Below are 11,789 nucleotides of genomic sequence, written 5' to 3' on the forward strand. Positions count from 1 at the left end.
TGGCTCATAGCCATCCGTAACAAGATCTAACACCCCCTTCTGGAGTGTCTGAGGACAGCTACAGTGTACTTACATATAATAAATAAATAAATCTAAAAAAAAAAAAAAAAACAAGGGGGCCATTTTCCAGCCCCAGCAAGCAGCAGAACTTAGCAGGTCCAGCCATTTGGCTCTGGCTTTAGAGTCAAGAGGAGAAGGAGACTACTGGGACAATTGATGCTGGTTAGCTGGAGCTAAGAAATTAGCTGTGATTAAGCAGAGACCAGCATCACTGAGGTGAATTCTGGGAAGTGTTTTCTGAGATCATAAAAGAAGCTGCATTCTAGAGATAGCTAAGGTTGTACCTCATGCTGCAGCTGGGCAATATAAGAATCACCCAGGTGATACTGGTTTTGAAGGCATGAAGTGGTCATGAAGAGCAGCTGAGGCTCAGCACTGTGAGAGGCCATCGAAGGCCACTGGTGAAGATGCAGCCTCAGTTGAAGGCCCAGGACTGAAAGGGTCATGCAAAGAAGTTGAGGCTTGGCACCGTGAAGAGACTCTATGAGAGGCTATTGGTGACGCCTAATTGCAGTGGAAGACCCCAGTGTATTGGAGATGCCAGTACCATGGGATGATCACCAAAACCGGCAGCAGCAGTGGAGTGGAGTCAACCAGAGCCTAGAATGCTACAGAGAGCAGAGCTGGAGAAACGACAGCGGCCCTTTGGAGGAGCCCTGAAGATCATGACATTGGAGCAAGAAGATATGAAGTTGAAGTTGCCTTGGAGACCCAAAGATGCTAAAGATGCCAGAGCCATGGGATACCTGCTGAGGAAAGCTGCTAACAGGGAGTGGAACCAGCCCAGGAAAAAACAGTTTGTTGCAGTCAACAAAGATGAAAGAGGAGTGGAGATCTGAAGACCGCTTTGACATCAGCCATGGAGATGCAGAGTTTGGAGTTTTCCCATATGGTTTCCTGTCTTGCTTTGGGGATTACAGTTAAGTGATTGGATGAATCTCAGAAGAGACCTTGAACTTGGGGCTTCTAACATTATTGAGACTGCTATAGACTATGGGGATGTTTGAAGTTGGACTAAATGTCTTAGCATTATTCTATGACTAGTTATGACCCCCATGTATTTGAACAAATCTATGGGGACCAGGGAGTGGAATGTAATGGTTTCAATATGTTTGGCCCAAGGAGTGGCACTATTAGGAGGTGTGGCTCTGTTGGAGTAGGTGTGTTACTGTGGGTGTGGGCTTTAAGACCCTCATCCTAACTGCCTGGAAATTAGTATTCTAGCAGCCTTCAGATGAAGATGTAAAAAAATCTCAGCTCCTTCTGCACCATGCCAACCTGGATACTGCCATGTTCCCACCTTGATGATAATGGACTGCACCTCTGAACCTGTAAGCCAGCCCCATGTAAATATTGTCCTTATATGAGTTGCTTTGGTCATGGTGTCTGTTCACAGCAGTAAAACCCTAACTAAGACACTGGGCAATACCGGGTATGTTAGCTTAGGTGTAAAGGAAAATAGGGAGAGAGAGTCTGACAAAGTGTCTGTTTCTTGGATCTCAGAAGCCAAAATAAAATAATTTTTTTTTGTGAGAAGGTCAGTTGATCGTTAATTAGCTCAACAAGAATGTTAAAGCCTAGTAGCTGGAGAGATGGTTCAGTGGTTGAGAACACCTGCTCTTTAGAGGACCTGAGTTCACTTCCCAGCACCCATACTGGGAGGCTCACAACTGCTTGTAACTCCAGCTCCAAGGGATCTGACAACCCCTTCTGGTCTCTGCCTGAAACCTTCCTGTGCATGCATATGCCTACTCACAGACACATACATGTACACATCATTTAAAAAGAAAACTTTTTTTTTTAAAGATTTCAGCTGGGTGTGGTGGTGCACTTCTTTAATCCCAGCTCTTAGGAGGCACTCTGTATTAGAGGCCACACTGGCCTATATCAAGCTCCAGAATAGCCAGGCCCTGTTTCAAAAAACAAAACAAAGAAATTTTTTTAAGGCTTAGGGTTGAGCATGTAGCTCAGTGGTAGAGTGCTTGCCTACCAATCATGAGGCCATGTGTTTGATTCCCCAACACTGTAAAAAAAAAAAAGTATATATGTGTATGTGTGTGTATGTATGTGTACCCACAAACTCAAGACAGGATTGTATGGTAGCTTAGCTGTAAAAGCTGCTAAGCTGACGATTGGAGTTTAACCCCTAGAATTCACATGGTGGAAGAGAGAATTGGCTTCCACAGATTGTCCTATGTCTTCAGCATGACGATTGTGAAGTAGAAATTTTGGGTTGGAGACTCAGGTCCTAATGATGCTTTGCGGGGCACCCAGGTGAAAGGACCTGTGATGTTTAGAAAGAATATAAATATGACCACAGGGGTGGGATGAGGCTTGACTCGAACTGCTCAGCCTCACCAGTCTCTGCTCATAACAGGCATGTATTGCCCTTGCTTTGAGTCGCTGATCTTCGATCATCATGACTCCATAGAGAGAAACTCGCCAAAGGACTCCTGATATTCCGGCGGCTTCTCACCACCTCCACAGACTCACGCTGATTTGGTGGAGCCTCGTGGTTTATGCTGGATCAAGCTGCAGCTACTGTTTTATGGGTGGTGTCTGTGGAGAGGACTGAACTGAAACTGCTGACTTGTATTCAGTGGTTTGCCAGTAGACTGACCTGCTGCCATCCTGACAACAAAGATTGGGATCCCCCAAAGAGCTATTTCTAAGCAGGTCTACTCCCCCCACCGCATGCCCTAATAACTGTTCTTTTCCACTTCTTCTGGTTCGTGGTGGGCTAGAAGGGAGGTTAAAGCATTTAAGAACTCTTATTAGTTTTTGAAAACAATAAGCCAAGATTATTGTGGTGTGTGCATTAATAAATGTAGAATAATATATAGGGAATAAGTAAATGTAGGAAAAAAATCCTCAAGACTTAGACTCTGTACTGGCTAGTTTTGTGTCAACTTGACACAGGCTGGAGTTATCACAGAGAAAGGAGTTTCAGTTGGGGAAATGTCTCCATGAGATTCATCTGTAAGGCATTTTCTCAATTAGTGANCAAGGGNGNAGNTCCCCTTGTGGGTGGTGCCATCTCTGGGCTGGTAGTCTTGGTTCTATAAGAGAGCAGGCTGAGCAAGCCAGGGGAAGCAAGCCAGTAAAGAACATCCCTCCATGGCCTCTGCATCAGCTCCTGCTTTCTGACCTGCTTGAGTTCCAGTTCTGACTTCCTTTGGTGATGAACAGCAGTATGGAAGTGTCAGCTGAATAAACCCTTTCCTCTCCAACTTGCTTCTTGGTCATGATGTTTTGTCCAGGAATAGAAACCCTAAGACAGACTCTAAACCTGAGAGTTGTGTGCAGTTTTTTAGCTTCTGTCTTCTTTCTGTGAAGGCAAGAAGTGCTTCTTAGCTGGTGTGGTCTACATCTTCGGAGTGTCTAGATATCTAACTTTGTGACTTCTGAAATAACCAGCCCTAGATGATTAGGGGATTCCAATGGGAAGCATATCTGAACATTTTTATTTTTAATTCCAGGGCTCAAAACTATGACTGTATGCATGCCAGGCAGATGCTGTACAACTGAGCCACATCCCTTGTCTTTTTAATTTGCATGTCCTTTGCATTAAGGTTTGGTATTAAATGCTTCAAATATTTTTAGAGGGCTAGTTTTGGGGAGCTATAGAGATACTGCATGCTCTTTCAGAGGACCTAGGTTCAATTACCAGCACCCATATGGCCACTCACCATGGTCTGTAACTCCAGTTCCAGGGGATCTGAGGCCCTCTTCTGGCCTCCACAAACACCAGGCAGATAAAACACCCATACACCTAAGTAAATAAATATTTTTATAAAGATAGACTAGCTCTTAGCAACAGGGCCATCTCTAAGGTAATGTATTCTTTGAGTGAGCAGAGAGGCTGCACGGTTTGTACTGGGTGGCCAGTGATGATGACACTCCATACAAAGTATGTGTTAGACTGCTGATCCGGGTGATGCGAATCAGAGTCTGAGCTGACCGCAGCGGCAGCATGAGGTGGCGGGCGCAGCTGACTTCGTACCCTCACCCTTTGCTTCTCTTTCAGGTCTGCCCTGTGCGGGACAGCAGACAGCGTGGACTTATTCCACCTTTCCCCAAGCCTCTGAATAAAGTGTTTAAACAACAACATAAATAAATAAATAAATAAAGCCAGAGCGTGGTGGTGCATGCCTTTAATCCCAGCACTTGGGAGGCAGAGGCAGGCGGATTTCTGAGTTCGAGGCCAGCCTGGTCTACAGAGTGAGTTCCAGGACATCCAGGGCTACACATAGAAACCCTATCTCAAAAAAAACAACAACATAAATAAATAAATAAATAAATAAATAAATAAATAAAGCCGGGCGTGGTGGTGCATGCCTTTAATCCCAGTACTTGGGAGGCAGAGGCAGGCGGATTTCTGAGTTCGAGGCCAGCCTGGTCTACAGAGTGAGTTCCAGGACATCCAGGGCTACACATAGAAACCCTATCTCAAAAAAAAAAAAAGAAAGAAAGAAAGAAAGAGACTAATTTGAAAAGGCCCTTGAATCAAGCCCATCATTCTGACACTCATTCATCTATTTATTAGCAATATTGAGCATTTTTTAAAAAAGATTTATTTATTTATTATATGTAAATACACTGTAGCTGTCTTCAGACTCTCCAGAAGAGGGTGTGAGATCTTGTTACAACAGATGGTTATGAGCCATCATGTGCTTGCTGGGATTTGAACTCAGGACCTTTAGAAGAGCAGTCGGGTGCTCTTACCCACTGAGCCACCTCACCAGCCCCAATATTGAGCATTAAACCCAGAGTCTCATACATACTAGGCAAGAGCTCTATCACTGAGCTACAGCCCTAGTCCTCTATTTTAAATGTTTCACTAAATTGTTCATCCTGCCCTTAAACTCACTCTATCCTCTTGGTTACCTTTGAACTCAAAATCTTCTTGTCTCAGCCTGAGAAATAGCTGGGCTTACAGGCCTGAACCTACAGGCCTTGTAGTAAAACATCATTCTTGCCATCTTAAGCCTAGTGTAACCTTGACGTCTTAACCTTGAACAGAAGACAAGCAGTGTAACTTTATTTTTTTTAATCTTATTTTTAATGATGGTTCTTAAATGCTTTAACCTCCCTTGTAGCCCACCACCCACCAGAGGTAGTGGAAAAGAAAGGATATAGGGGACATGGACCTGTTTAGAAAGGTTCTTTGAAGCAACTCCCATCTGTGTTGTCTGGAAATTGTTAGTTTAGTTCACAGGTTAGCAGTGGCAGCTCGATCTACACACAGACATTGCATGGATACACCAGCAGTTCAGTTCTGTAGAGTCAGGCAAGCAAACTAGCGGAGACAGCCGGGCCTCAGCCTAGGCTGGAATCCACAGGAGGGACCAATAGGAGCACCAGGAGAAGTTCTCAGCGGTGTGTCTCTCAGGGAAGCAAAGATCAGTGAAGACTCGAGACCCACAAGCATTACACAGCTAGCTGTACCAGCAACTCAAGCTCTGTCTCCATCATTCGGTGGAGTCCTATTTATACCCTCTAAACATCATGCGTCCTCCACAAAGTAGTAACCACTCTTTGAGGACATTTAATTCTCAAGGGGGAACAGAGAGACACGGAAGGAGTGAGAGGAGGGGCAGGGAGTCAAAGGAGGCCTTTTATGGATAAGGAAGACTTAAATGTTGACAGAGAAGAGCTAAGGACGAATGAACAGTTGATTGAAGATTGATGCTGCAGAGCTGGCTCAGTCAGCAAAGTGCTGGCCATGCAAGCAGGAGGAGTCCTGAGTTCCACCCCTATCCCCCACATAAAAAGCTGGGCATTGTAGCACGCACTTGTAATCCCTGGAGAAGTGGAGACCCGTGCACCCCTGAAGCTCTCTGGACAGTAATCCTAGCCTAGGGAGAAATCCCCAGACCCCAGGGAGCAACTATGTTTCAAAAAACAAAGTAGGACAAGCCAGGTGTGCTGGTGCAGAACTTTAATCCAGACACTTGGGAGGCAGAGGCAGGTGGATGTCTCTGAGTTCTCTGCCAGCCTGGTCTACAGAGTGAGTTCCAAGCCAGCTAGGGCTACATGATGAGACTCTGTCTCAAAAAATAAAGGGCTGGTGAGATGGCTCAGTGGGTAAGAGCACCTGACTGCTCTTCNNAAGGTCCGGAGTTCAAATCCCAGCAACCACATGGTGGCTCACAACCATCTGTAACAAGATCTGATACCCTCTTCTGGAGTGTCTGAAGANAGCTACAGTGTACTTACATGTAATAAATAAATCTTAAAAAAAAAAAAAAAAGGATTTAAAAAAACATGGGGGGGGGCAAGTATTATAGGTTGGGTACTCCAAAGAATAGGTTCTGATTGATTGATTGATGATTGATAAGCTGTTAAGAGTTAACACCTGCAGAAGAGAATGGTGCAGGATGGGGCCAAGGGAGAAAGTGTGCTGAGATCTCTGAAGCTAGGAGGATACTTCAGTGGGGTCCTTTAAAGGGACAGGAAGCCTAGGCAGGGAGCAGAGCCCTTAAACTCTGAGCAAGTGAGCGAGCAAGGCACTCACATTGGCAGAGGTAAATCCCCCAGGAGAGGGATCTTCAGGCAGCTGAATGCAGTCTGTTGGCAGCACTCCCAGCAGTCAAGGGAACAGGTCCTTCAGCCCTGAAGGACACCTGGGTAGTGCCTCACAGTGCCCATATGACCATCCTGGGGTAGGGTCGGGGAGGGGAGAGTTTAAGGAGGGTGAGAGATGTTTAAAATAGCTACCATTGTGGCAGAATGGTTTTTGGCTTTGTTGTTTTGGTTTGGTTTTGGTCTTTCAAGGCTGGATTTTCTGTGTAGCCCTGACTGCCCTAGAACTCTAAACCAAGCTGACCTCGAACTCACAGAGACCTGCCTGCCTCTGCCTCTGCTGAGATGAAAGGCATGGGGCCTGCCACCATCCGGTGGCACAATGGTTCTTATGTGTTTGGCACAGTGTTCTGTTCTAAAGGGTATACTCTCCTCTTTGGAAGATTCCAAGGCTGACTGATTCCTCAGGCGGCTACTGGCGGGCTTCACAGAGGAGCAGGCAATGAATCTGGACTTTGAAGAGCAAGCAGGTGTTCTGCAGGCAGCTGCAGTGGCCAAGGGCCTTGGAGGATCCACCTCTAGATCTGGTCAGTCAGTCATAGGGAGGTCTTTAGATCTCATGCTCTTGGCAGTTTTCCTATCCAGGTTGGAACTTCTTGCTAAGGGACCTAAGGGACTTCTACCTTGGGGACCTGGGGAGATGCCTTCGGATTTGCCCTTCAGCAGCTGGAAGGCGGCATCGCAGAAGGCGTGCTGAATATCTTAGGGGAAGAACAACTGCTCAGACCGGGAGGGAAGAAGCACTTTCACACCAAAACTTCAACTACAGCAACATCTCCGGGCGCAGGGGCACAGATTTTAGAGACCAATATACTTGTAAAACAAAATACAAGAACAAAGCAAGCCCCTCTTAGTACAATTGTCTCAGAGTAACCCCTGCTCACAGTTGGTGAAGGTTCCCCTGCCACTTTTATATTTTGGGCGGATAAACCAAGCAGCAGACCAGGCCAAGGTGTTCCACGTGGGAGAGATTTATTGTGCGGGGATGGGGGGGCAGCGAAGCGGGTAGAAGGGTAGAGGGGAGAGAGAGAGAGAGAGAGAGAGAGAGAGAGAGAGAGAGAGAGAGAGAGAGAGAGAGAGAGAGAGAGAGAGGAGGGGTTGGCTTCCTCTCTTATACAGAAAATGATGTCACACCAGTGAGGGCGGGACCTGAGCCAAGTGGATTGTGGGATAGAAGGTCATTGTCAAGGGTCACATGGCTAGGCAGGGCTTGTGCTAACAGCCACCATGCTGTGGGTATCGATAGGGTCCCCGTAGGTATTGTGACTCTCTAGAGCAATGCTTCTCAACCTTCCTAGTGCTGCAACCCCTCAGGTTGTGGTGCTCTCCCCAACCATAACATTATTATTGCTACTTCTTAACAGTCCTTTGCCACTGTGATGAATTGTTATGTAAATAGCTGTGCTCCCCAATGGTCTAAGGCTACCGCTGTGGATGGGGTTGAGACCCACAGGTTGAGAACCATTCTAGTGGGTTCTTCTCCAGTTTCTTGGCACTGGGCCTTGCCTGTGGGTAGGTGTTTGGAGCTATTTGCTGATGTGAACAGAGGAAATCCAGATGAGAACAGATGGAAGCCTTTGGGTATCCCTGTACTCACCCCAAGTTGGAAGCCACAGAAAGGGAAGCATGGAAGAGTCCAGAGTGGAGACTAGAGACCACATTCTGAATACTCAGCTCTTTCCCTGGGTCCCCATGCTGGATCCTCCCCTTAGAGTTCCACACCCACCTGGTCATTACCAGACCAGAAAGCAACCCAGGAATCATAGGGGCCATCACGTCAGTCCCAGGCACTGGCAGACAGCTAATCACCCAACGCAGGGACTTGGATTACAACATAGACTTTTTTTTCATAATTTGCAAAACAGGTCTCATTTACTTCCTCAGGACAGCCCTTCATGTAGATTTTTGGGTTTTTTTTTTTTTTATCCAGCCCCATGTTGTAGATGAGGTAACAAAAGGTCGGAGAAATGAACTGTCTTTTTCTAGAACATCTAACACAGTCAGGACTAGAGCCTGGGTCTTTTGTCGCCACTCCATGTTTATCCACCAGGTCCTGCAACCTCTGTCCTAGGCAACCTTTATTTGGGCTTTTGTGTGTTTCCAGCTGTGGGGTGGAAGCCACCCATTCTGGGGTTCTGATTCTCTGTTTCAGCTGCTAAGACAACTGGGTGGCCTATGGAATCTGCCTGGGGTGGGAGAGTCCTCTGGCCTCTTTCCTCTTTCAGCCACTATGTGATATTTCTCAGTAACCCTTCAGGTCCCTTCCGGTCCCACACGTGTATAGACTTCTCGCTTCCACTTTATTATCACCTCATTTGTAGAATTTTAACGTTCCTTACCTAGGAGCTAGGAACTCACACCTCCAATTCTGTTTTTCATATCTACCGTCGTCACGCGTGAAAAAAGCCTTATTAACAGCATCTAACCTGCCACAGACAGCTTCATCTGGGGGTTGGGGTGGGGCACCTAGATCAGGAAATGCAGAGGGTACCAGGGCAGGGGAAACGGCACGGCTGGCTGTAGCGGGGGTGGGGTGGGGGTGGCTCTGGACTCCTGGAATTTGCTCTCAGCCTTTGAGGGTCTTGGGGCTGTTGTCATGGTGGGCAGAACTCCAGACAGGGTTAGGGTTGCTTTGAGTAGTTAGCCACCGGAGACCCAGAGAAAGTCCTGCCTCCTCCCATGCCTGCCCAGCTCCGCACCTCCCGGATGCTTGTCCAGGATTGATTGTCTGGGCAGCTCCCCCTCTGAGCAGTAAATGAAATATTGGTTACCAGGAGTGAGGCAGGAGCCAATTAACCCCTAGACCTCGACCCGGCAGATGTGTTTGTAGGAAGCTAAAGCGGAGAGCTGAGTGCACCTGCCTGGCCTTCCTGCAAAGTCATCCAATTAGGGCAGCCCCCAGCAGTGGGGCCCACTGCCCCCTCTGGACCCCATAGCCTCAGAAACCAGGGCGACACCAGCATCTATGACTGGTGGCTGAAATTCCTGTGTGAGTGAACTCCAGGAATACCTCTACCATCACTCCTGCCCTGATAGGGTGTTCTTCCTTAAGTAATCATGCATCTTTCTAAAGGGGCAGCGACTGGGAGACTTCTTGGTTCCGTTCCCTCACATTCTGAATTGGACTCACATTCTGCCTGCCTGCCCTTCTTCCATTTCCCACTCAGCCCCACCCCTGAGATATCCCTGTGCCTGAAAAGCCCCCAACTGAGACGGCTGAGGGAAAAGACACACCCTCGGCTGAGGGAAAAGACACACCCTCGGCTCTTACTGAGCTCCCCAGCTGCAAAGGAGACAGTCTTGTCAAGGATACTCCAGCTCACCAGCAGAAACTTTCTCCTCATCTCAGAAAGGCCTCCTCGAACAGAAAAGTAAACTTGTGCCTGCCCATTGAACTACTACACTGAGGGATCAAATTACTGTTTGAAGCACACACACAGCTCTCCATCATGGAGCTAGATGACAGTTTGAAAAGAAAATACAGACTTTGAGGTCCCCTTTGTCTGATGCTGGAGACACAAGCCTTGCTGTCAGAAAATGTCCCAGCCTGAATGGAATGGTGGAGATATAGCTCTTGCCTCCATCAGCTGTCCCTTGTCGGAGGGGACAAAAGCAGATTTTTGTCCTTTGGAAGCCACTGTTTGCCAAGAAAGACACCTTAGTAGCTTCCCCTGTGGCTGGGATGTTGCCTTAGTGTCAAGCAGGTAGCACTGCGGGGCATCCCTGGAACTTTGGGAAGGTAGAAAAACTCCCTGGCTTCGATCCAGTCCCAGCTGTACCACAAACACCCTGCCTTTAGGGCCACAGGCATGTCAGGAGCTTCCTTCTGTGGGTCCTCAACAGTAAGAATGGAGATTTCAGTCCCATCTCTCAAAATGACATGAAGATTATCAAGTCACCAGAAAGGAAAGCGAATCAGCCAGCTAGCCAGACGCTCGCTCGCTGTAGACATGATTAGCATGCTTTTGGTTGTATCAGAGGTCCCGGGTCAGTCTCTATGGCCTCTCAGGTAGGGTAGAAACCCCCCCAACTATGGCTCCTGGGTAATTCTGAGTCAATGTGCTTATTAAAGAATCAGGCAGCTGTGGACATCACTGGGGGACAGGAGGAGTGCTTTCTAATCTAATCACACTTCCCACGGGGACTCTAGTTCCATCCAGACCTGCCAGGGGTTTTATTGGGTTTGTGGGGACCCGCAGATTTCAATCTCCAGATCCCACTGGGAAGGAACAAGCATTAAACTAATTTTATTAAATGGCCACAGCTGGCAGTGGGGGAAAAATAGGGGAGAGAAGGAAAGATAAAAAGAGCCATTCAAATCTGCCAGCACTGACAAGGGTCCATACATGGGGCCTGGCCAGGAGGGTGGCTCCCCCTCCTTCCTGTCTCCCCGCTGAGCCAGCCTAGGGAGCCAGATGGGACGTTCCCTCAATGTAGAGCCTCTGCACTCTCCCGAAGCTCCACCCCATGGCTGTGGCCCACGGCAGATGCTTATTAATGGACCAGGCCTCTGTAGGGCTGGGGTGGGGTGGGGCAGCCCCAATGCCAGCCTCAGCTCTGCTTTAAAGGTGCCAGTTCTTTATGAATATGGAGCACTGGGAAAGAGCACTGTCCTTGGTTCACATATTGGCATTTGTCTGTGTCTGGCCCTGTGGTCCTTGCCTCTCTGGGATCCAGTTTCTTTTTATCTAAACGTGGATAAAATAGCCAGGTTTAATGCAGTGCACCTGTAATCCCAACTGAGAAGCTGAAATACCATCACTTGAGCTCAGGAGTTCAAGACCAACCTGGACAAGATGATGAGGAAGATTCCATCTCAAAATAAGTATATCATTAAAATGGACAAAATAGCATCCTTGGGCACGGGAGCACTTTCCATGAACCTATTTTATACCTCACACATATCAGTGAGGACATTTTTATAAGGTGTCTACAGTGTCTGACACACAGTGTTTTCTAAATATCAACTATAATTGAACTATCCAAATGCCCTACTTGCGTGTTACAGCCTCTCAGCTCGGAGATGTTGGTAGAGGCTGTGGCAAGCCAAAGAGGCAAAGTGACTTGGATTCAAGTACAACCACAGAACTCAGCCACCCTGTTACCTTAACCTCTGTGGAAGAAAACCTGTCCATTCCCCTAAC

At 47.5% G+C, this 11,789-nt stretch overlaps 1 non-coding gene across 1 annotated transcript; it reads left to right on the forward strand.

The window, feature by feature from the left end:
* Positions 1-3,947: 3,947 nt before the first annotated feature.
* On the forward strand, positions 3,948-4,017 carry LOC115065417. The gene has a single exon (XR_003845208.1). It is a non-coding gene; the product is annotated as a small nucleolar RNA SNORD104 (small nucleolar RNA).
* Positions 4,018-11,789: the final 7,772 nt, after the last annotated feature.

Source organism: Mus pahari, chromosome 14 (genome assembly GCF_900095145.1).
Source record: "Mus pahari chromosome 14, PAHARI_EIJ_v1.1, whole genome shotgun sequence".
Taxonomy (NCBI): domain Eukaryota; kingdom Metazoa; phylum Chordata; class Mammalia; order Rodentia; family Muridae; genus Mus; species Mus pahari.